This window comes from Accipiter gentilis, chromosome 22, assembly GCF_929443795.1.
Source record: "Accipiter gentilis chromosome 22, bAccGen1.1, whole genome shotgun sequence".
Taxonomy (NCBI): Eukaryota; Metazoa; Chordata; class Aves; order Accipitriformes; family Accipitridae; genus Astur; species Astur gentilis.
This window is the reverse complement of record NC_064901.1, coordinates 25,542,744-25,566,534: the sequence shown is the minus strand read 5'-3', so window position 1 is coordinate 25,566,534 and position 23,791 is coordinate 25,542,744.

Sequence of the window (23,791 nt, the reverse complement as noted above, 5' to 3'; positions counted from 1 at the left end):
GTTTGTTTCAGTTTCTGTAAATACCGTGTGTTTATCTAAAATAATATTCTAGAGACTATTCATATCATCCATTCATAACGAACTAAACTGCTCATAACCTTGTGTATCTGTTCACTCAGGGGTTCTCACACTGAGCCTACTAATAGCAGTGACTAATTATGGTAATCAGGCACAGGCTGCATGGTGTTCAAACTACTGCTACTGCCCTTCATGATCTGCCCTGAGCTGCAGCTTCTATCTTAAAAGGCAAGAACTATGCAATAATAATAGAAGTAAATTTAGTTACTTGAACCACACTTGAGGCTCATGTGCACAACAATATTCCACTTACCCAGAACTGCAGGATAAGACTGGAAATATTACTCTATGAATAGGTAACCTTCCCGGGAGAAAACAAGCTTTAGCAGGAATTGGATGCCTTTAGTACATTCATTCTAGTGATGGCTCATCCAATACGCAAATGTCAAACTCAGTCCTTTGCTAGGAGATAGGTTTTGGCTGGACTAAGCACAGCAGGAGACAAGATGGAGTCAGGCAAACTGGCTTTTAGAGATTACAGAGTTAATAAATCGTGATGTTTGTCTCTAGACAAGCTAGGCTGCCCTGAACTGGGCCTCTGATATACATTCACAGAACAGAGCAGCTGGTCAAAGAGTAAAACCATTGAGAAGTCTGTGTGGGACCACTCTCTACTTAGCACTTACACCGCCTGCCTGCCCCAGTGTATTATAAAAGAAGCAAAAAAGACAGGCCTTCTGGGCCAGATCCCTGGGTAAGAAATTTCACTCACCCGTGAACAACCTGGATCTCAAAATCACGACAGCGTAAGGATTCTGTTAGAGGCAAGGCCGAAGCTGAAAGTGCTGAAATGTTCATAATTTCTAAAGGTTTGAGTGACCATAATTTTTGTTTCCATGGTGAGTTTAATACTGATGTATTTTTTTTTTTCTGATGCAAGTGTAAGTTTTTCCTTATAGCCTTGTTTAATCACCTTCAGTATTAACGTAAACTATATACATATGTGTTTTAGAAGATCTCTGAACCTCATCTGTATGTCATGAAATCAGTTCTAGCTTTCATCCTCTGGGCACCCGTTGTTATGTGTTTTCGTTCTGTGGATATGAATTTCTTGCACATTAACAGAGGTAGCAACTGCTTCTTACAACAGACAGAAGGTGACTTTTAAATACTGGGTTTACAACATTGGTTATAACAAAGGAGACTTTCCCAAAATTAAACAATGCATATTTGATATGAAAACTAACCGACCGTTTTTGCAGAAATCCTGACCAGTGTGGGATCGTAGAATCAGAACAAAGTACATCTCACCAGGAAAACAAGCACACTCACGTACAACCTAGTATTCTGAATTAGGTTACGCATGGTTGCCCCTGTATTACTTGTGTTTACTACCAAAGATTGTACATCACTTCAGGGAAAAGAAAAGCATAAGGCAGTTTTAGTTTCCGTTATTATTCATTTTGGACTAATAGGGGATAATGACTGCTAATGCTCTATGGATTTATTTTTCCGTAATGAATGAACAAAGCATCTTGTTAACACCCATGACAGTACCATGAATGCTTGAGGGTAGAAAAGATCGTGTGTTGATTAGTGCCTCATCAACATTTCAACTGTTGATTATACAAGCTTTTCCTTTTATTCTATGTGGCTTTGCATTCAAAATAAACTGATCTGAAATTAATCTGCTTTCATAAGACACAGAAGTGTTAGCTGTTGTAGTTTTGACTTCTGCAACAGATGCAAGCCATTTTCCATTCCAACTTAATTTTAAGATAGAAATGCATTGCAAATAGATGAATGTCTTACACTTATTTTCCAAGAAAAGGAAGGGGAGAACCTTTTCAGCGTTGAAAGACAGCAAATATTGAAATAATGAAACCATTTCCTGGGATATTATATGTACCCTTGGCTAGGGGGTTAAGATAATGAAGGAAAGAAGATAGAAGTTGTGGTGAGTTGACCCTGGTTGGATGCTAGGGGCCCGCCAAAACCTCTCTGTCACTCCCCCCCCTCAGCTGGACAGGGGAGAGAAAATATAATGAAAGGCTCTTGGGTTGAGATAAGGACAAGGAGAGATCACTCGCCAATTACCGTCACAGGCAAAACAGACTCAGCTTGGGGAAAATTAATTTAATTTATTACCAATCAAACCTGAGTAGGATAATGAGAAATAAAACCCCAAACTTAAAACACCCTCCCCTCCACTCCGCCCTACTTCCCAGGCAAAACTTCACTCCAGATTTTCTCTACCTCCTCCCCTACAGCGGTGCAGGGGGATGGGGAATGGGGATTGGCGTCAGCTCATCACACGTTGTCTCTGCTGCTCCTTCCTCCTCAGGGGGAGGACTCCTCACTCTTCCCCTGCTCCAGCGTGGAGTCCCTCCCACAGGAGACAGTCCATCACAAACTTCTCTAATGTGGGTCCTTCCCACGGGCTGCCGTCCTTCAGGCACAGCCTGCTCCAGCGTGGGTCCCCCGCAGGGTCACAAGTCCTGCCAGAAAACCTGCTCCAGCGCGGGCTCCTCTCTCCAGGGGTCTACAGGTCCTGCCTGGAGCCTGCTCCAGCGCGGGCTTCCCACGGGGTCCCAGCCTCCTTCGGGCATCCCCCTGCTCCGGCGTGGGGTCCTCCCCGGGCTGCAGGTGGAGATCTGCTCCCCCGTGGAGCTCCCTGGGCTGCAGGGGGACAGCCTGCCTCACCGGGGTCTTCATCACCACGGGCTGCAGGGGAATCTCTGCTCCGGCGCCTGGAGCATCTCCTCCCCTCCTGCACTGACCTGGGGCTCTGCAGGGTTCTTTCTCTCACATGTTCTCACTCCTCTCTCCAGCTGCAGTTTCTGTGCCACAGCAACCTTTTTCCCCTTCTTAAATCTGTTCTCCCAGAGGCGCTACCACCGTCACTGATGGGCTCAGGCTTGGCCGGTGGTGGGTCCATGTTGGAGCTGCTGGCGTTGGCTCTGTTGGACATGGGGGAAGCTTCCAGCAGCTTCTCACAGAAGCCACCCCTGTTGCCCCCCTCCTACCAAAACCTTCTCATGCAGACCTAATACAGAAGTATTTCATTTATCTTCCATTTCAGTTGTTAAAGCATTTATACCATTAGTATCACACAAACTATTACTACTCAGTGATCTGGAAAGATAGTGTGACATAGAGGAGTGTTAGGGGTTAAGCTAGGTAGGTAGATAGATAATTTACATGAAACCAATATTATCACATATAATCTCTGTAAAATGAATTTAATTTTAATCAAATCAGCTAGATTAAAAGACCTTACTGGGAAAGTCAGTAAATCACAGAAAGGCTTACAAAATCCCTGATGGTTGTGTGTATCCAAAACATGTTTTGACTTTTCTGAAACAAAATTAGTAATATGAAGGAAACTAATCCTGAGAAACCCTGAGAAATCAGGCTTTGGGAATGATTTACCACACCTGACTCAGCTCACAGTGGAAGAAGCACCAACTCATCTTGTCACTGGAAGCGTTTCAAGAACTGCAGGCCCACCCATTGACCAGTGAAATGCCAGCGTATTGCTGAACTATCGCCCAGGGCTTTGCGTTGTCTCAGCTGGGACAAGGGCTTTTAATTCATCCACGAGAGCGCCTGTCAGGGACAGAGCCTGCTTGGCTTTTTGCGGTTTGGGAAAGTCTTGGAGAATGTAGCATCTATCGTAATTTTTCTTTTGTTGTCCAAGCGCTTATGTGCTCCTTCTTGAAAATGACTATGACGGGTATAATTGCTATAAACCTGAAGAAGGGTATATTTGCCTTTTTGTTTTTCCCCTCCTTCCCCAAATACCTCTGGATATACAGCGAAATATTACCTCTCCCTAGGAACTTTGCCTTGTTAAAACAATTTGCGGTTTCAATAGTAACAGCAGATGTGAAGGGATATGATCACCAGGGAGCAGCACGGAAAGGCATCAGTTAGTGCCTTGGATAAACTGCCATTCTTCTTCAAGTGGACTGGGGCTTTACCGGGGCCTCTATGAACCCACTGCTTTGTGAACTACCATGACTGAAAACATGAGCAAATACGGTGAATAAAGAATATTTAGGATTCAATTGCGTCTTTATCACTATAGCTCATTTCTTGGGCAGTGTATCTGAGGAAAACAGACTTCATGGGCTTAGTAACAAGGGGTGAGGAAAGAGCTTCAGACTTGACTCGTTTAATACATGACAAATATTTGTTGGATAAGAGAAAAGTTATTCTTGTGAAACACAATGCACCTGTTTGTGCCAAGGGAATTTTGGAAATGTTAATGATATTGGCTCACTTCTTACAGACATCATACAATATCACAGCTCTTGAGAGCACTGCAAACTGCTGTCTGCCAAGCAGACTTCGGGAAAATTGTAGTTCCCACATACATAGTAATGATCAACAAAAGCTTTTCAAATCAATTCATCTTAAAAATGTAAACTTTTCCATGATATCTATATGCTGAATGGTAAAAGCCAATGGAAAATCCATCCCAGACAAGAGGTTGATATTTTAGCCTGCTTCACTACCAGTTTTCAGCACTGTTTTCATTTGTGGCCAGTAGTAATATCATGATCATATTTTACACATGCACTCATTTCTTTGGCCATTCTTTACTCACCTGGCTTTGGCCTTGGTCCTCTTGGTTTTTGTTTCCAAAATTGGGTGAATTTCCTTAAATCTAATGGTATAGATAATATTTGAGGTCTGAAGTTATAAACTACATTTCATTAAAAAAAAAAAAAAAAAAAGTAACAAACTTTTTTGCATTATCTAGTTATACATGGATTGCTCCTCTCCCTTCTCACCAAAGCAAACACATGCATATTTCTCTCTAGGACAAAAAAATATTTCATTGTTAATACAGCATACTCCCTTGCCAATGTAAAACTGTCCTAATGGAGGTATTTTCTATTGTAACCCTCACACATGCACATGCTTGTGCAAGAGGTTGTCTGAATGCGGGTCGTTTTCTTACATCTTAGAAATTATTATTTCTCTTTGAATATTTTTGTCTAAAAGAGGGTACCTGGGTCACAATGAAAAAAAGCAAGACACTGTCATAATCTCTTATCTTCTGAAGGAACAAACAGTATAAGTAGGTACCCATACGGCTTTGTTGCAGATGCCAACTGGATACAGGAAACATTTTATCCCATCAGTAGTAGCAGGCTTCTGTAAAGAGTAATGTTATAATTTGTCATATAATCTGATATATGTCATATGCAGCCATAAGATCATATCATTTGCTGGCATTTGTCTGAAATGACGCATCGTCTCCTAGTCATTGCTAAAGTAATATTATATCCCATTTTAATCCAAGGTAAATACATCCTTGTTTCATAGACTTTGCTTACAATTCCAGATCTGTTTTGGGTTTGTTGTTTTTTTGTGGTTTGTTGTTTTTTTTTTTAATTATTATTATTATTACAGCTAAATTATGCTTACATTATAATTTTGATTATATTTTAATCACTTAAGATGAAGAGATAAAGTTTTACTTAAGAAATGTTTTGCTAAAACATTGTTATTTAAGACAGAGGCATGATATGTGGATTAGGAGTCTTTTGCTATGAGATAATTATTCATTTTCAGGCAGTGAATTGCATAAATGAGAGACCTGAATAGTCTTGTGTCATTTAGTCTATCTTCCTCTGTCACTGAAGTTATTCTGTACACCGTATTATTTAATATTCTTCCACTGCATTGTCAATTGATTCAGATGATGGAGTTTCCAGCAATTCTGTTCGCATATGAACATATATCTTGCTATGTTTTCTTGATATTCATACTGAGATTTCTTGTTCCTATTTCACCTTGTTAGTAGTATTTATAGCTCTGTGCATCAACTTATTGATATCAATCCCCACATATATACCTATTTATTTACCCTGATCCATAAAAATGAAAGAATACTTACTTGGAAGGCAATCAGTGACTGTGCTCTATATGTTGTGCTTTGTTTTTTTGTTTTTAACTTTACCAAAATGTATCTTAAAACTTGAGAGAAGAAAGGTGATAACAAAGTATAATTTAGCATAGTATCAGCTACAGGAGAGACGGTAAGGTTTATGAGATCTGAAGGACAATAATAAAAAGAAAAGTTATGAATTATTTTAAATTATCTGGGTTATGTGTAGAAATAATGGGATTAATTAAAGAGAAGGAACATTTGAAAAACAGGAGAAATTTTCTTACAATAGGCTTCCTGTTGGGATAGAAGAACTTTTGTCTCCAGAAGCAGAAGGAGATGTGTTGCTTGGAGTGGTACAGTTTTGTCTGGGCAGCAGGACTGAACAAGTGTTGCACAGCAGTCCTCCACTGGCAGTGGGATGAATTTACTTTCAAAGATATGATCTCCTACCTCTTAACTTCTGTAGTTCTCAAAAAGTGTGTGTGTCTACATGAAAACAAGTCTGTCTTTCAGTCCTTTCTCAGTCAGAGACACAGCCAACCCCCCTGATCTACTACTGTCTCCATTCAACCAAATGTAACCTGAATACAGATTAAAAGTCATCACTGCAAATCACAGCCTATACATAACCTTGTCTGTAGTCCCCACAATTGTTCACTATTATAAATGAATGTTCATCATTAGTGCTATGACTACATAATAACAGTTTTTCTCTTTAATTTCCCATGCTGCTTCTATACTGACAGCTCTCTGCAAAAATGCAGATGCTTCCCGTTGGCGAAATGTCATCTTCCTCACTGACTGAACCTGATATTAGGGACAGATCCACGGCATGCTAACACGATGCCAATGACCTCAGCTTACCTGGAAGCTAATGCTTCCTGTTGGGTGACAATTTATATATTCAGTTCTTGTAAAAAGCGGCAGAAAGTAACCAGCAGTGAGTGGGTTTCAGTTGAGAAAACAGCCTTTCACATTTTTCCTTCCTTTACCTCCATTTCTTCAGGTACCCATACAATATCAGAATACTGTTTGTGAAGCTAAGAAATATTATGCAAGTCATATCACCAGTTTAACCAGGAACAGCATATAAACTGTTATTGATAAATACTTTGTATGACATGCCAGCATAGCCTCTAGGTTGCAGAATGCTAAACACAGATGAGTGATATGAATTTCAAACAGATTTGTAGGGGGTAAAAGTATCTACAGGGTGGCTTGAGAAGAACAGAAGAGAGATTGAAGGAACTTTTCTCATGCAGATTTTACCACTTCAGCTGCAGATAATTAACAACAATAAGATTTGTTTTAGGCTTTTAAGAGTACAGTCCTAGTTTATTATAATGTATTAAACATTATCTAAAGAAATAAGGAATGGTAAGCCAGATATTAACACATCTCTTGATAAATCTTCAAGATTTTGACTGTAATTAAAGTTCTGATGACTAGTTAAACAAAGTAATTGCCACAAGACAAAATTCCTCTAATATTCAAGGAAGCAAAGATTAAAAATTTAGGTTAGAACACAAACTTAAGTCATAAAAAATAATGACTGAAGTTTCATTTATTTTCTACCACTTCTTCAGGAAGCTGAACGCATCTGTGTGAATGAGTTCTGCTGTGGAGGTGCGCTCTTTTTCAAATAAATAAGATCAAAATACTAGACCAAAATTAGAACAAAGCAGTGAAAAGACAGCCAAACGATAGCCAAGGTTATATTCAAGACTATAATAATAATACCATCAACAACAGTAATAATAGTTCTCATTACATTAAAAAGCAAGTCAATTACAAATTTGAGGTAGATTAATTTTCTTTAAGTTTTGCATAAAGAGTATTTGACCAAACATCAGAAACAACAATTCACATAATTTTATTAACAGCTGCTGTTTCAACATTGAACGTTAGCTCCATACTTGGTGAAACTAAACTTTGAATCACTTGAATAAGTTATTAATTTTCTTGAGACCATTTCCATCACTAGAAATTTGGACTATGGAGTACAAAAATATATTTGGACTAATATTCTATTGTCCTCTTGGAAAACTAAAATTATGGTGCTTCTTATTGGGCGTGAATGACTATTTGGGCATCAGGGAAAGTAAATCTGCATGGCATATTGAGATGAGACAAAAGCTTACTCCAATTACGCTGCAAACAAAAAAGGCAACCAAAAGAGAAGTGGATGCATTTACGAATCCCCAAGTCTAAGTGAAAAATCTCTGACTCTTAGTGAACATTCTGGGTAAACCTACCCACCACATGTTATTTTTACATGCCTGTTACAAAGGAAAATAAAGGTACCTGACCAACTGATACATTGCTATTAAATCTCTTAACCATTCCAACATCGTGTATCTGATGTTGGCTTTTATGTTATCCTTCATAATTTTCCATTTACATTGTAAAATAGGATATTAAGATATGAAGACAACCAAGTGTTGGGAAGTGGCTTGCTGAAAAAGGACATGGGCCTGTGGAAAAGTTGTGCGAGCAGAGTTCTGTGTGAAAGAATGTCAGTTTGAGCAACAAGACTAGGCCTTGGCTGAAAATAGCTGGCTTTACTGATATTGGGAGAAAAACAACAGCTGGTCTCGCTGTTATCAGGAGAAAGACAGGGACGGTGTGACCTTGGCATAACTTCACAAGTAACTTTTGAAGAAGTTCTCATGAGAAAGTTACTGAACACGTGTAGCTGCCAACCACAAGTGGGTGTGTTTTAGTAATGAATAAACATTAGCAATGTACCAATCATATTAGGACTAGTAGGCATAATTATCGCAAACTCTATAAATATGAGCTAGCCGTGCAAATAAAGTTGAATCACTTCTATCACTCATATTGGGTCGACTTATGTGCATTCCTCCGCCACTCCAACAACCAAGTATTATTCTCGCTTCTCTTTGGAATACAATATTAACAACACTTTTGTCCCAATTTTCAAGAAGGGTAAGAAGGAAGACCCTGGTAATTACCGGCCTGTCAGTCTCACTTCAGTGCCTGGTAAAATTATGGAGAAGGTTTTTCTGGGAGTTATTGAAAAACACTTGAGAGACAATGCAGTCATTGGTCATAGCCAGCACAGGTTCACAAGGGAGAAGTCCTGCTTAACTAACTTAATTTCCTATTATAACAGGATCACCCATCTAGTTGACCAAAAGTAGCCAGTAGATGTGAGGAGTTTTGATCTTAGCAAGGCTTTTGATACTGTCTCTCACAGTATCTTTTTGGACAAAATGTCCAGCACACAGCTAGACGGGTCCATAGTACGTTGGGTGAACAATTGGCTGATGGGTCAGACTCAAGGAGTTACAGGAAATGGGGTTACATCAGGCTGGTGATGACCAGCAATAGGACACAAGGAAACAGAATGGAGCTGCATCAGGGGCAGTTCTGGTTGGACATTAGGAAAAGGTTCTTCACTGAGAGGGTGGCTGATCACTGGAACAGAGTCCCCAGGGAAGTGGTGATGGCACCAAGCCTGTCAGAGTTCAAGGAGCATCTGGATGATGCTCTTAGTCGTATGGTTTAGTTTTAGGTAGTCCTGTGAGAAACAGGGAGTTGGACTCCATGATCCTTCTGGGTCCCTTCCAATTAGAGATATTCTGTGATTCAATACACAGAGATTACTAAGGTATATTTCTGTTTTCTCTTATAACACTGTGTAACTCTGAATTCAGGCCAAAACTCTCTTTGATTGTAACAGGATCAGATTTGTGTCCATAATCCTTACTTAAGGCAGCTAGATAGTAATGTATTCACATAATTAATTTCTCCTAGGGCCTATCTTACATTAAGCAAGTGATTAAGAAAACAGACAGTATCACATTAAAATCATAGGAGAAGCATTACTTGCTCAATGAGTCATCACATATTTTCAGAGAGCAGAAAGAAACAAAAACCCCTATGTTTGGAGATCACAAGCAGAGAAGAAAAAAATAATCAAGAGCAAATAATAATTTAAGAGCAGTGACTTCCAATAAATAGTGCTAAACTTCCTTGGTTTAAGAAGATACAAGACACTAAAATGCAAGAGAATAGCACGACTTCCCATTCCTTTGTTGAATACTGATGTGCAGGTAGGTAATCGGCTGCCTTACTTTCATGCCTCCTGCACAGTAAATTCATTATAATTGTTAAATATTGCAGTTGCCATGGTCAAACAAGTTAAGGCATGTATATAATGTGCAGAACTAAACAGGCACTGTGTATGGGCCATGACTCAAACTCAGAGATGACAATAGCAGTGGCCTGAGTTATGAAAATGGAAGGCAAGGTAAAATGGTGCTGTGACAAGAGGAAAGACATTTATCACAAGGAAAAACACTGGTGAATGAAAGACAAAACTCTTACATCGCAGACATTATCGCCTTTTCTTCCTTACTTAAAACATCCTTCCAAAGTTACAAAGACATTGCATAGCTCTAAAAGAGCTTTCAAAATAAAGCAAACATGCAATTAATAGGACACACAGTTCCATAAATACATGAGATAAATGTAAAAAAAGACTCAAGCACTTCTTGACAATGAGTCCATCTAGGTCTTGATGTGAGTATTTGACAGCTACAGATACAGTGTTCTCATGCTAACAGAAGTCCATTCATATCTCATTCCCTGAATTTATACTATAATGCAGAAAATAATGGTTTCTTTCTTTTTGGGGGGCTGGAGTTCTTTCATGTGCCTCAAATATATATATATTTTTTTAATATGCTTATATCAATATCTATCAGAAACATTAGAGTGGCTTTGCATAAATATTTGAGTACATGAAACAGTTATTAAGTTCTATCCCCTACATTCGTAAAAGACTTAGCATGCATGCGACAACAGGTTTTGCCTTTGCATTTATTGCAGGAATATCAAATACTGTACCGACTGCTTCTTCTATGGAAGCTCATGCCAAAATTCATATTAACCTCACTGTGAGCACTGCCTAGTAGTAACAAAAACACCCCTGTGTTATCAACACTGTTTCCAGCACAGATCTAAAACGCAGCCCCATACTAGCTACTGGGAAGAAAATTAACTCTACCCCAGCCCAAACCAGCACATACAGTAATAGATCAAACTGAGCTCTGACTTCAGATCCTTCAGATTTGTACAGCCCTACTGCAAGAATATCCAATCCTTTTCAGCTTGCTTTCTAAATTTTGAAACACCATGATGCAGTAACTTTTGACATCTGACTTAGTAATCCTTGAATTTTCTGGTGTGTAAAAATCAGAAAGAAAGACAACCCCCTCACACAATGGAAAATTCTCATCTTCACGTACCGAGATAAGTGGAAATTAATAAGGGGACCTGAGGAATGTCTGTTTCTGTAACACTATTGGGGGTTGTGTAATGTCTTTTAATTAAGTCCATTTTTCATGAGATAATATTAATTATAATAATTATTTTTTTTAAAAGTCACTTTATTATAATTTGGAACATCAAATATTTACCTTGCAAGACTCAAGAAGGGTAGGCCAGACACAAAAATGCTTGCTCGTCTACCTATCTTTGATCTTGCTCCTAGCAGACTCCCAAAGTGTCTCTACAGCTTACCAGTGGTGCTCTTTACATCTGCTGAAAAAAATAAAAAACGTTTGTGAAGAAAAACAAACATTAAAAAAACCCACAACAAACAACAACAAAAGAGTATCTAAATTACCTACTCATTTCAAAGCAACTTTTAGTCATGGCTAAGGTATTACACATCTGATTATTAGTTATTTATGGGTTAAGTGACAGGTAGGCATCAAGCCTTAATGTATTGGAGCGAATGCCTACCGTTCTCATCACTGGCTTTAAAAGAGTTTGTGATAGTTTTCATTCCTCATTTCAGTGAGGTTCTCTTTAGCAGAGGTCGTGTCTGTAGGAATTCTACACGTGGGCTCACAAATCGCTTTGAACACTCTCATTATTATATCTACATTTCTGCAATTGTCTTCCATAAACTCTATGTTGTGGCTGAGTACATTCAGCTCTTCTTAAATGGATAAATAGCCAATAAATACTAGAAGTTGTTGTTACAAGTCTGTGAAACTCTCCCTCTAAACTACATTTGGTTGTTCCAGTCTTCAAAATTACATAGTTTTTTCTGGCAGAATCCTGTGTATCAACAGAGGCTATTTCTACACGGCATTTTGTCAATGCTGGGTTCAACTTGAGTTTCACTGGCACTACGTGCTTTGAGAAACTATGCTCTAGTGGAGGTTTATAGCTTACTCAGGTCAGCAGTAGTCCTTATCATACGTCTAAGTATGCCTGTATTTGCAGCGTGAACAAAATGAGTGTATTATGCCTAGTTCAGTGACCGTAATCTAGACTATTATACATAAAATATCACTTATTTTGTCTATGAGCAGAAGATAAGCACACAAATTAGAACTGAATAAACTGTTTTTCCCAAGTTTAATTGTTGACCACACAACAGCAAAGTGATGTCACCATCAGGACGTTTGTGGAATAGTCCTGAAGTCAGCTGAAACAAGACAATATGGGCTCTGAATCAGGGGTACAACTGCAGCTGGGCTACAGACATCCTCCAGGTTGCAAAATGGAAAAAAATATAGCTGTGGATAAGTGCTAACCTGCCCTGAGTGCACTTCGCCATTGAACATCCTTAAGTCAGTGTGGAATGTTTCTTATTTCTCATTGTTCTTTAACATCAAACTCTGCCATCATCTGTTTTAAAAGCAAATGAAAAATATGTAATTATTTTGTGAGGCATAGCTACCATGTCTTTAGTATTTACCCCATTCTGACTGAATGATACTCCTGTTTTTTTCACTGTTCTCTTACACACCTCTGGTTAGGTCTTTACAGGGTCTAACACATCATGGCTTTTGCCATTTTTCACTTTATGACTTTACTATTCATCTCTAAAATGCATTTTTCTTTCCAGATCAACAAAGTAATTTGAAATGTCTAAAATCTTAGTCATACTTTTTCATTTTGTTAAACAATAGAGAAAAATTAAAAATCATTTTGTGATGTCTCAACCAAAAGTACTTTTGTAGGATCACTTTTTTCTTTTCCAAAACCAATCCCAAAATTATTATCTTTTGTGGATTCAGTGACTGCTTGGCAAAGAAGACTTTCTCAAACACTTGGCTGGCCTTTGTTAGTCGCATTCATTTCTGATCCGGAAGGCAAAAATCTTTTATAGTTAGGAAATTCTTGGTGAAATTTGTTTTCTAGAAGTACAGAGCTCTTCAGTTATACACAGTGCAGTCCCACCAAGGCGCAGAGAAAATCTAACCAGATCACATTAGAATTTAATTTACCAGTCTTACCCGAAGCAACTAGGATTCATATCCATAATTAATCCAGAGATAATTGACAGTCTCAGGCATGATCACAACTATATCAAGATAAAATCAGAAGTTGGTTCACCACATTTAACAGCAGTTCCTCCCTCTTCTCCTGGTGGTATCAGCAGGGTGTTTGCAAAAATCAGTGGAAGTGCCTCAGAGAAACTTGAGGGGGAGAAACTTAGATACCAAATCATCTGACTACAGTTCTGAATGTCTTTCTTGTTTGACTGCTTTTGCTGCATTATAGGCCTGTTCCTCTTCAGTGACATCATAATTAAAACAGCATTAGTTTTACAATCAAAACTTAATTTGTCAAAAATTAGCAGCAACTATACAATGTATTTTGGAAATTACCAATGTGGACTAAGTATTTTTGGTTTGGCTTTTTCATCCATATCATCAATATATGGTGATAGAAAGGTCTCTAATCCACCCAAAAGAGACCACAAACGCTTTAGAAACATGAATGGCAAATACAAAATTGGGGATCTGCCAAGGTGACATCTGAGAAACTGCCGAGCTGGGGAAGAACTGGTGAGAAGAGGTCAGAGATGCCAGCGTTCTCGGAATGGCAAGCCCTTCACTATCAAGTCTCACCAAATCACATGTTAAGGAGGGGAATATCTGTCACTAACTGTTCTTCTGATTATGTTTCTCAGTCTCTCGGTACCGTTCTGCACCCTAGACTACATGACCCTCTTGACCTCTTCAGCTGGGAATGAATGCGGTGATACGACACTTGACTGAGCCCTGTCTTGCCGTGTATTTGTCTTTCCATCAAAAAGGCACTTAATACATACAGAAAAGACTCAAAGAGCATGTGACATCTCAATTACTTTATGCTGCTTATGTAATATGTATTCTTTGGGGGGATTTATACAACACTTCTGAAAGTCTAAATGCTATTAGTATCTCAGCCAAAACAAAACTAATTTTCGTATGTATGAATACAATCCCACGGATTTTCCTTTATCTGCACATCAAATTATTTTCTTCTCCTTTCATCCTAGCTATACTTTCTGCAAGTGATCTGCTTTTATACTCTCTCCATCAAGTTTCACCTTACCCAGGATTTGTTAATCAGAAAAAGTGCAAGACAATCAAATTAGGTCCAGCATGCTCCTGCTGTCAAAAAATCACCCAGCTGTGATTGATTAATAGAAGAATGCATCTGATTTTGTGGTGCAAGTCCTTCCCTCAAAAAAATTTGCAGTTGTTTAACATGTTCCTGTCAGCAAACCTTCTCAGCTGACAATCTTCATGGAACAGCCATCTGTTTTTCAGGATTATAAATACTTTATCAAAATATTTATGACATGTTTCTCCTGAAAGATGATATCTTCTCCTTTTCAATAGATTAATGTCTTAGGGGTAACTGCAAAAGCTAAGTATACAGTCAGAAAATAAACTTTAAGATTTATCTAATTCACCAGCAAAAGACATAGCCCATAGCCTCAGTCCATTTTTTACTGTCATAAGGGATATTAAACTAACATCAACACTTTCAGAGAAGCTGTAGTTTTATTAACAAACTTAAAGGTCATGCTAAATCAAACATAAGTAGCATTTAAAATGGTTAATTTGGGTTGCATCTTTCCTCTTATCCCACTCCTGATTTACCACCCATTTGTCTATTTCCGGTCTTGACATTTTTCTGTCATTTCAAGAAGAATTAGAATTTAGATATTTTAGGCATCCATCTTATACATGTGGGGGCAGTTCAGACTCTGTGAAGACTTTTGCTTTGCTGTCCTGCAATTATCCATACAAATGAAACAACTATTATATAACTTTTATTTTTCTGCAGTGACCAGAAGCATTAGTTAGATCAGGACCCGTTTTGCTAGACACAAAGTAAAAAAAAAAATCTCAGCTATAGGATATTACAGGCTCAAAGAGAAGACAGAACATGTAAACAGGTACATAGAAGTAGGGCCCGAGAAAAGAGGATGAAGGAGGAAGAATGACTTTGCTTTAAACAATTGCATATGCAGTATGAATCTGTTAGCAGATGAGGAGAAGTAATGTTAGGCTGCCATCCATCCCCTGTCAGGTGGATATTTTTTGTAGGAAAAATTTTGAAGGTGAGGTTAGTCATCACATTTTTTTAAAGCGAGTCTTAGGTTAACTTTGTTAAAAGGCTTTACTTGCTTCCAGCTGCTTTGTACCACAGTGACTTTGATTTTGTCCTCCTGTGTAATATATATTTCAAGAGATGCATATATTTAGGAGAAAAGACTTTTTTAGTTGTGACTAGAAGGCATATAAAAATAATGCTATCAAAGACTGGAGAGCTACTCCATCTTTCAGAAATATCTTGTGGCTTTCACTAAGTTGTTTCTAACTGACCACTATTTCTTAATTTGTTTGATTTTCTTTTTATCTTTCCCTCTCAATGCTTTCAGTGTGGAACACTGAAGCCTTTTGTGCTGATTGCCTTTTACATGCATTTATTTTTTGTATATAAATACAGATAAAATGGTATCTGAAACTGATAGTATTTCCTTTTCTTCCTAATGTTTCTAGATCTAGAGAATAAAGACTTTTGCCATTATTATCCAGTCAGTAAATACTCATTGTCTTTTAGAGATATTGTATTATGAACATACGTATTTATTGAAAGAATAAAACCTCCATTCCATAGCCTCCCTGCTAGTAGTCTTTTTGTCCTTTGTTAACAGATATGACCCAGTCCTTTGAATAAGGTACAAACGTGCCTCACATTACTCACATGAATAAAACTTGATGTGTACAGAAATATTTGCAAAACTAAGGTCTATAAAAAAAGATTTTAAAAATAACGTGTTGGGAGCATCACAGAAGACAAACTTTATCGTTATGCGTATGGTGCTAATTGCCATCCAGGTATCTTGATGCCACTATGGGATTTCAGTAGTCTCTTTAGACGCAGCTCTGACCTACAGCTGATGGGCAGAAATTCAAACTTTCTATGGTTAACCCTCAGAAACACCTGGCTTACCTCTTACTAATCCTTATTCTAAGGTTAAACTGAGGTGCTGGGGAAGGGGAGAAAAAATTTCTTGCAGCTCTGTTCAGAGATCTGTGTTAACTTACATTGAAAAGAACTGTACAATGGAAGCAGCTCTGCTGACAAAGAAAATATGTATGCCTGAAGAAGAACAGAAGTACCTACCTAATATTTCTTCTTTAAACTGTAGTAAAAACATGGGTGAGAATAACTGATTGAAATAGAGTTTGGATATGTATTACATTTCTGAAAGGAAAGCCCGTATTAGACAACTAAGTATAATTTTCGCTTCATGAAGTCAATGAAAAAAATCTGTTAGAGTGAATGAGGCCATGATTTCCTCTCTCTTGTTTGGTATCATAGGTACCAACAGATGCTGCCTAACAACAAATCCCTCTGTTTAAGCCCGGCTGTACAGCACCGCCTCTACGGAGTGCTGAGCAAGTGTCACCCCACATCCCGTGGGTCTAATCCTCTGGTTATTCTCTGTGACCTTTAAGTGTGCAGTGCTCTGAAAACGCAATATCCACGTGCATTTCTGTAACGGCATAGAAGTCCAACTGAGCCCTTGAGTCCGTTAGGTTAGGCATTGCTTATGAGATTCAATTTCGGATTGAACAGCTTTTCCTTTCACTCCCAGGCAGTGTTCCAGAGAGACGGAGGTTTGCCAATGCTTCTTACATGTACCCAGGTTTGAATTCAATGTATCCCTGGGTTATCCAAATAACATTTCTGAAACTGAGACAGCTTCCCTATCACACATTGCTTTCTAAACTTCTCAGCTTAGATCCAAACAACACCAGCACTTTGTTTAGCGCCTTCCAAAATATCTGTGATTGAAATCTAGTGAAAGGGGATGTTTCTTTGTGAGACTAAATAACATGCTTGCACACACAGGAAGCATCAAAAGAGTGCATTTTATAGTGTCGTATTTTTCATAGAGTCTTTGCATATGAATTGGATAGGTAGTTCAGCACCATTAACAGGCAGAGTGTACAGATTTTGTCATATGGGGAGAAGAGGGCCAGAGGCAAATTTGCCCCTCTTTTGTTTAGATCCAGCAGTGATGAAGGACTGTTGTTATAGAAAAACAAGATTAACTTCAGGGGGAAAAAATGGCATAACACAGGAAATTCTTGAAAAGGTTACAGCAGCTATGTATTTCAATAAATCAATCATATTTCGGCTCTGGCTACTGTATGCAATTCATGGAGCTGTGTTATATCACTCATAAGAGAATGGCTGCAACTTTGTGAAACAAATATATTTGTACCAATATATATTACTAATTTTGAACTGTGCCTATACTCTGTGCATACATCTAGTTTCCAATCCAGACAAATTCTAGCAAGATTGGAAGTTGCCTGGTAACAGGCAATGTACAACAGGCAATGGAGACGAGAGAGAACTAAAGGTATTTAATTTTCTTCCATGTAGCTGACATCAGATAAGTTAGAATTAGATTCTCAGAGTTTAAGCTAACTCTTGATATTTGTATTACAACTAAGATTTAAAAAAAAAAAGAATTTGTGTAGACTTTGGAATTGGACATGGAACCACATGACAGAACAAATGAGAAATGAAACCACTGGCAAAGGGTTCAATGCTACTGAAATCAACTTCAGTCCAAATCTGATGTTGGACTCATCTTTGAGTTGGGATGCTCAGGCATTATTCTAAATGTAGAATTCTTAACAAAACATTTCTGATCTTATCTTTGGTAGAAATAATTTTAAATAAGCAAGAATAATAAAGAGAAGAAAGAAAACTGAAATTACTAACATGAAGTGTTATGAAAAATTGAACTGAATATCACAGCAGATGATAAATTTCCTAAGTCTAAAAATTGATTGTGGATGAAAAAAGAGGAAAATGCTGTAATGGGGTATGGTAACAGTAGCATCACTCACAAAATAAGCCAGATAATTACACTGTTTCATGCATCATACAGTAGGTCTCACAGAAATATTACAGTGAGCTTTGGGCTTTCCATTTCAAAAACTTTATCAATAAAATGGAGTAATTATTTTGAGGACATAAACTGGATTAAGATTTGAAAAATGTAATCCATGAAGAAAAGGTAGACAGAAAGAAGACTAGTACTAACATGAAAAAGGAAAGAGGAGCTGACAGGAAATTAGTGTCCAGAACCATCAGCAAAGCATAAATTATGTTTTGAGGAAGATAAATATTATCGTGAGTGAAACATGACAGAATAAGAAACAGAGAGTTTAGGGCCTGAGCCATGGAAATGGAGATTCACACAAGAGAACTAAAAAGGGATACATTACGCAGTCCTGCTAGGGACTGCAGCTCTTCTTTGCACTTCACTGTACTGGCATTTGGCAAAGTCAGACTTGCTGGAGCGGGGGGTTTCTACGACCTAACAAATCACTTCCTACTCTGACATCACAAGGTTGCCTGTGGTGGAGTCCCAAACAGCTCCTAAATGCTTGAACACTTGGTGGTGTTTGGAGAAGGTCTGAAATGCCAAAATTGTTTGTGACCTTTTGCCAAAAGGTGAAGAATAACCTTTTACTAACACTACTAATGGCAGCAAAAAGGACAATCTCTAGAGGATTAGAGAACTCTCATCTAATCCTCCTGGCTAGAATGGATCTCTAAGGATTAGATTAAACTCTACGTTTTTTCTTAGTGTTAGGTTCAACAGAATGAAGAACTATAAAACAATCTTATTTAAAAATACAGTTCTTAAATGGCCAATATGTTTGATGCAAAACTTGAGTTAAATCTATCGTGATAAAAAATAAAATATTGATAGGATATTAACTTAGATTATAGTGATTGTAAACCAGACTGACCTCAGGTAAGTTTAACTGTTCATACAGGGAAATGCCTACCCAGGTGAATAATGCTTAGAAACGGATATTTGAAAAGAAATGTTCAAAAGCTAATTCCAGAATCACTGACCAAATTCATGAGACATACCTGAAACAGCTTAGTATAATTTCATTTTCTAAAGCAAATACATTTAGAAATTACCAAACAGTAAGAGCAGTCAATTATTTTAGCTTAACAATCAAAAAATATTAGTAATAGGTAAAAAAAAAAAAAAAAGTATATATTGTGCTGATACATTGGCATAATCTATAATACAATTCCAGTATTCCAAAAGATTAAGAAAAATGTCTAAATGACTGCATGTAACAGGTGGAGAAAGATAATATTAGTCATATAGTTATTCATATAAATATTTATGCATTTTCTCAACAACCAGTGATTATGTACTGCTGCTGACTGACACAAGCCTTCAAAGTCTTCCAGCACTACGAAAGCAGAAAATAAAAATAAAAACAGAGAAAAGAAAAGCAAATGTACAATCTCTGAGGATAGCAAAGCTTCAAGAAAGGATGAAAAGCTTTGAAAAGGTGCAGAATTCAATAGTAAATAACATTAAATCATTAACATTTCCAGCGTCCTTTTCCGTTTTCTAAAGAACGTTTCTGGCTTTCTCCTTCTGCAGTCTGTACATTTTAGATTGAAAGTAACCATACTTCATAATTCATATAAGAAGTTTTCAATTAAAATGTCATTATTTGCAATCAGCTGTACAGTAGACAAAGGATAGAGAAAGGCATTGGGCATTTGTTTGTTTTGTGAGCAATTAGTATTTTGTCTTTAGAGTCAGCGGAAAAAACCCCCTCTTTTAACTATTCTTTATCACAAAATCAGCTGATGTAATGAGAAGTTGATGTTCCTCTAAGTAAAAAATTATTTTGTTGTGATAACAGCAAAGAATAACCTGAAGAAATAACTGTTGTGCTACATTTCCTGCTAGATTTCACAGAACTGCAAGGCACAGGTTAACACATCAATTTTTTATATAAAAATGAAATGTTTATATACCAGTTGGCCTACCTGAGGTATGAAACAACTGATTACGATACAGTTGTTAACAGTGAAAAGAACAAAATAATATATACTCAAGGGGCTGAATTTTGTCAAGAGGGGAGACAAAAGATGAAAGGATACCAGGTAAAGGAGTACAGGCTATTAGTGGAAGATTTTTATTACTATCTTTTTGAAAGCCGATTCATTCTTATGTAGAAAGGAAAGGAAAAAAGAAAGCAATTCACCAGTCAAATTCAACAGTAGTTTTGAAGGTCTAAATTTTATCATGAGCAACGTAGAGGAAGAAGGCAATACATCTCTAGTGAAACATACAAAGTAGTAAAACAGAATAGTAATTATGCACAGTAGTAAAATTTTCTCAGAGGGAGTAAGAACAGAGAATGGATACTGAGGAACTGTGTAAAGTGGTGGGAGAGCAGGGAAAAATTGCAGTAAGTTTACTGTTATGGTTTTCTTCCTCAATTCATATCTATATTTTTTCTCATGTTTGTAATCTCAGGCTCAGGCAGGAAGATTAAGGCCTGTTATATAACATATATTTTTATCAAATAAAATATAAGATTATTAGAATCATGCAATGTGAGTATGCAGGCTGGAAGAAATATCAGGTGAACAGTCAACATTCACACCCAGAGCAACTCTGCAGAGCATAGGCAGTAACACAGAGGGAGTAGGGATTGTCTTGGACTCATCAGCCTCATTGCATGAATGTAAATTCTAGTTAGAAATATTGATTTCTGACTGATTTTTCTGATTTTTTTCATGAACTCCATGTGATAAAGCGAGCCAGCTCCAACGTTGATATGTCCACTTTCCTATTCCTACTGTGGATGCGAATACTTCTGCTATCAAATACCAAAACCTTACTTCATTTATTCCTACTCAAATGCTCCTGGCCTTTAACTCAGAGCTACACAACCATACAGGTGTATAATCTTAGATTTACTTCTAAGCCATGGCAAGCAATGGTGGTAATATGAAATAGGATGTATGGTACCCCTCCCCCCCAGCTTGTACCTTTTTTAAAGGTTTTACATAGTTATGTTTCCTGTTGTATACCTCTATTTTGGTCCTTCATCAGGTATGGTAGCACTTATAGCTTCCTTAATACCTAATCTGACTAACTCAAAAGGGTCAAATTCATAGGTTCCTATTTCTAGCTCCCTAAACAATTGCACTGTCGGTAGAGATATTAGAAGTGGAGTTGCCAGCTTGTTTTGTTAAGGAGTTTTCTTCATGTATATTTCTTAAAAATACCACCCCCCTAGAAATGTTAATATTTATGGAATACTTACTTCCACAAAAAAAAAGATATATTTGCCATGAAAATAAAATAATGAGAGAATGAAAAATGAAAGAGAAAAACGGGAGGAAAAGAGAAAGAGGAACTCTTTGCAGTCATCAGTGAAAGAGACAAAATTCAAATGGGCAATATATTTTGTAGCATCATGAGAGACAATGAAAAAGAAAACATTGCTGCTGTAGCAATGGTGGTGTCAGCTTTTATCAAACAATATAAGAGCGTATCATGGCTATAAATTACACTCTGAAATAGTAGCAGCTGTAATTTGACCTGATGATACATATATTAAGAGTGGGTCCCTTTCAATAGTATGTTTTGTGATTCTTTGAAAGGATATTATCTGAATTTATGAAGTCTGGTTTGTCTTTTTGCCTATATACTTGTAAATTTGCATCTTTGCTGTCTGCACCAGAAAAGCAAAGCAATCTGCTGCTTTAAACATCTGTTTTGTTCACAGAAAGAAGAGAACTGTGAAAGTAGAATCAATCAGATATCACATTTTTTCTAATTTGCCCCCTTCAGTGACTAAAAAGACAAGTATGAGATACACTTTGCTTTCTATCTTATTGCAGGCATGCCGTCAATATTCCTAAGTAATCACTATGTAACATCTCAAATGACATCTTTTCTATAATTCTAACAAATTACTTACATTCTGTTATCATGTCTAGAAGCCTTTGAACACTATTTACTCAATCAGGAAAAGGCTTTGTAATATAATTACTAGAGGCAAACTATGACATCTCCTTTCACAGTCCAGGGTTCCCTGGCTCTATATGTCACACTCTTAGATGTTTAAAAAAAAAAAAAAAAAATCCCATCATGTTTATTCATATATAATCATTGCTCTCTGATGAACCAAAATGGCTTTTCTGAGGCTGACAATAGTGCATTATCCTTTTACCCTCTCTCTTTTTCTCTTTGGGAAGAGGATTTTTTATGGCAATAAAAGCCAATTACTGAGGACATGGATCTGTGTAATTCTATTAAATATTTTACTTCCTTATCTCCAAAGATCTCAAAAGCCTTTCAAATGGAAGGAGCTGTTCCATTGCTTCCACAGCATGATACTAAAGGGTGATACTAACACAATTCTTACATACAAGTGTGTGTATGTGAGGGTGTCTGTGTATGCATGTTTCAAGTACGAAAACACAGAAATGCATGTACACACACATGAAAGTGACCTGAATTGAAGGTTTACACTTTAAAAGAAGAAATCATACTTTAGAGAGAATATTTCTGTTATAGCCATCTCATCCGAAATACTTTTGCCAAACCTATTCAGAGAACTGTTTGAAAATAAGCTCAAAGGTGTTAAATATAAACTGGGGCCAAAGTGCAACCACAGAAGTCACACTACTGCTTGTATTCTGCAAACGTCTCCAATCACAGTGAGAATTGTTCTCATTTCCAACAATATTTCTCAAAGGACCTAAGTTCACTAAAGTCATGTACAGTAGTATTGCTGCCTACAAAGGAATCAAAGAGTGACTGGAGCTTCTAGGACAGAGTATCCTAAAGATAGCACTTGTCACAGAATATTACTGCCTGCAGATATGGCAAAGTTGTTGCTAATCAGAGTACATAGCTGCTTTTCTTTATCTGATATTCTTGAGCGCATACTCAAAACGATGTCTTGCCTTCTTGTGTACTGTACTTAGTGTGGCATCTTGCTTTCCATAAATACGGCAAGAATGGATGTTTCTATCTTATCCTAACTTTGGAAGTCTAAAATAAGCAAAACTAGAAAGTCAGAATAAGGTAAACTGAAAGTTTACAATGTCTGAAAAATGTAGTACAGATTCCATCTTGTAACTTCATTGATCTCTAACAGCTCTGAATTTTTCCCATGCGCCTTATATTCTAGTTTGATTACTCAGTAAAGTAAGCCAAGGCATAAGAAAACAGGAAACCAAGGAGAAGAAGGACAGGACAGATAGTATTGGTGAAAAGGAGAAGGAAATAATTGAGATAATGTCGGGGGGATTGAGGAAGAAGAGTAGTAATTGTTGGAAACAAGATTAGTGGTTGTAGCAGTGACAGACTGTAGTAAATAGCCAAAGACATTGCAGACAAGGCATACTGTTTCTGATCAGGTTAGGCTCCTGTATAGTTGGAAGCCAGAAATATCATCAGTGACTTGCAAAGAGTGTAATGGAGAGAAGGAGAATTAGGAAGGCCTGGAGATTTTTGCCTCTTGACGGTTAAATTCTTGGCAATCTCAAACAAATGGGTTACTTTAAGCATGGGTAAAGAAACATAGGCTGGGAAATGACGAGATCTCACTGATCCGCAAGTCACCTTCAAGACATCTTTCCACAGCTGTACACAGAATTCTGAGCTAAATACTTCACTGATCACCTGTATTACAGCAGTGCAGGCTCGAGTTCATCAGG